Genomic DNA, 3,033 nt, shown 5'->3' on the forward strand with positions numbered 1-3,033 from the left:
AATATAAATTAGAATACAGCTTAAATAATAAAAAAAAATTCTGTGTGTCAAAACTAACTTCTGGGATCCAGCTAAACCACTAATGCATTGGAAAAGATGCTAAAAATAAAAAATTTCTCAATCATACTAAACAGTTGCAACTCTTCTCCTGGACAGGCCTGTCCCAGTCCAATTTCCTGAGCCAGACTCCAGGACTGCTTGTTGGACTTTGCCACTTTCCTGGATTGGATCCTCCGCATCCTGGATCTTATTTCTCTTTCTCAGCTTAGTCCTTCATTTAGATGTAGTACATTCTCAAGCAACTTCCTGAGAAAGGTGCATGGGAGATAAAATTTTCTAGTCCCAGTCTAAAAATAATTCTACCCTCACATCTGACTATTAGTCAGTCTAGGTGTAGAAATTTAAATTTTTCCCCCTCAAAACCTTGTTGATGTTTCTCCGTGGTCTACCAACATCCAATGCTGCTACTGCTAAGTCCAGTGCCAACCTGTGTATTGTTTCTTTGTGGACACTTTATTTTTGTTTTTCTCCTTGGAAGCCTTTAGGAATTTCCTTCTTGGGTGTAGCATTTCATGATGATACATCAAGCTTTGAGTCACACTGCATTTGTTACATTGGGAATGTGCCTGCTCTTTCAGTATGAAAACTTTGCTCTTCGGTTCTAGGAATTTACTTCTTTTACTTCTTGGACAATTTTCTCTCCTCTATTTTCTCTACTTTTTTTTCACAAATAGGACCTTTTATCTTGGACTAGTGGTTCATACCTATCAGCTCATTCAACTTTAGCAACTGTCTCATCCCCAGTAGCTTTTCCCGAACTACTACCTTCACCATGAAACTCCATGAGTCTTCTCAATTCACACTTAGGCTTTTTCAGCATTTTTGCTTTTCTATCGAGGACATCAAGGAGAGGATAAGGAGATTAGCGAGGCTTTTCTGTGTCTTTTCCAATACTGTCTGGACGAAGCAATTTATTGCTTCAATTATTGAATCAATTAATTGACAACTTCTGTCTGCACCTCTTGTGTCATGATTTCCAAATCTTCTTCTGGATCTGTCAGACCTGTTGGTGCCGAGCATAAGAGCTCTTCCATATCTGATTGCCACATTTTTAGTAAAACCAACACAACAGATTAAACGAGTAGCCATCAGTAGCCTTGACATTGATATGAGCTTCAATCATTGGCTGCCATTTTTTGACCATGGGACACATTTTGTCACAGGTAAGATCCGTGCCAGGGAAGTTAGGCAGTTTTTGCCCTGAACATCTTCAGTAGTCATCTTGAATTTTCTAAATGCGACTTCATCATTCTGCAAATCAGCAAGACTCACTTCAAACATACGACCCTTGAGGCCATCAGATACAACTTTGATTCCTTGGGCCCTGGTCACTAGCGGCTTTCCAATGTTTCTCATATTAAACATAGCAGTTGCTTTCACATCAGACCCATCTTTCTTTCTTAGAAATGGATCAGCCATCTTCTTCTTGGCTCCCTTTTTACCACCTTTCATTAAGACCCTTGTTTTTATCAACCACCACAGTGCTGCTCAGAAAGCCAAAACGGCTCTACTTTCTTTTTGCAGGATTATTAGTCAGATGTTGAACTTGCTTTATTTGTCTGCCATATAATTCATTTAGTTTCCTTAAATACAATCCCCCTTGTGTGTGTGTGTGTGTGTGTGTGTGTGTGTGTGTGTGTGTGTGTGTGGTTTGCTTGTTGGTTTGCGTAAGTTGATGGTGGGAGGAATGCCTCAATGTTAGTGTTTAGGAGTGAGGGAAATGTCGACTGTCCATATATAGTTCCAGTTATTGCCTCTCTTTATAACCCCACATACCACTTCACCCTCCATTATGCCTGATGTCTTCAGTTCCTAGGTCTTGTTTTAGCTTTAAATTTAACTTGACATAACACAAGTTTTCTCCTTAATTGTAGCCAATCCTTTCCTCTACTTCACCGGGTACCACCATTTCACGTATCTTCAAGAAATTTGCTGAAATTTCTCATTCTCTTCATTATAGAGAGATAATAACTTTTTATTATTTTACTATTATTTTAAAAGATCTTACAGAGAGAGGAGATACATCTACATATAATCTATATATTCAGTCTTTCATCTTTTCTTACAAGCTCAGCTTTTATTTCTTTGCCTGTTGCTCCCTGTAGAGCTGTAAGCAGAGCAGCAACATGGTATTTTCCTCTTTAACTTTTGGGCATAACACACACATGTGTGTTATGATGGCTAACCATCATTCCCTAAATGTTTGCTGAACTTAATAGATTTGCCTAGTGCAGGCCAGGTGCAGTGGCTCATTCCTGTAATCCCAGCAATCTTCACTTTGGGAAGCCAAGGTGGGTGGATCACTAGAGGTCAGGAATTTGAGACCAGCCTGGCCAACGTGGTAAAACCCTATCTCTAATAAAAATACAAAACTTAGCCAAGCATGGTGGTCTGTGCCTGTAGTCCCAGCTACTCAGGAGGCTTAGGCTGGAGAATCACTGGAACCCAGGAGGCAAGCAGCGGTTGCAGTGAGCGGAGATCATGTCACTGCACTCCAGCCTAAGCAACAGAGCAAGACTCCATCTCAAAAAAAAAAAAAAAAAAAAAAAAAGCGGGGGGAATGAATTGCCTAGTGCATATTATGCATGCTCAGTCACCCTGACATAATTGTCAAGTCCTTAAGGAGACCTACAGGGATATCCCTATAATAACCAGAGTCTCTTAAATTTTAAAAAATGATAAAATTTCCACAAATTGCATTGAGGGGGACCACATAAGTGAACATTTAAAATGTAGAAGATCATGAGAAATCTAGAACTTAACATGCTACTTTGTTGAGTCTTCGGTACAAAATACAGTGTGCTTTACATGCAAGAGACCCTGTTGGTGTTGCTTTTACACATATAAGTTAGAAGAAATGTCACTTATCTTAATTCTGACAATATGAGGATTTTTCTAAGTTGAAAACAAGAACTCCTTCTTCTCTTAGATTGAATAAATGCTGACTATTGTCTCAGACGTTGCTGCTTTTAT

General features: G+C 39.2%; 1 pseudogene; it reads right to left on the bottom strand.

Annotated features, from left to right (window-relative positions):
- Positions 1-260: 260 nt before the first annotated feature.
- On the bottom strand, positions 261-1,564 carry LOC101033063 (small ribosomal subunit protein eS1 pseudogene; annotated as a pseudogene).
- Between the last annotated feature and the right edge of the window lie 1,469 nt (positions 1,565-3,033).

Source organism: Saimiri boliviensis, chromosome 19 (assembly GCF_048565385.1).
Source record: "Saimiri boliviensis isolate mSaiBol1 chromosome 19, mSaiBol1.pri, whole genome shotgun sequence".
Taxonomy (NCBI): domain Eukaryota; kingdom Metazoa; phylum Chordata; class Mammalia; order Primates; family Cebidae; genus Saimiri; species Saimiri boliviensis.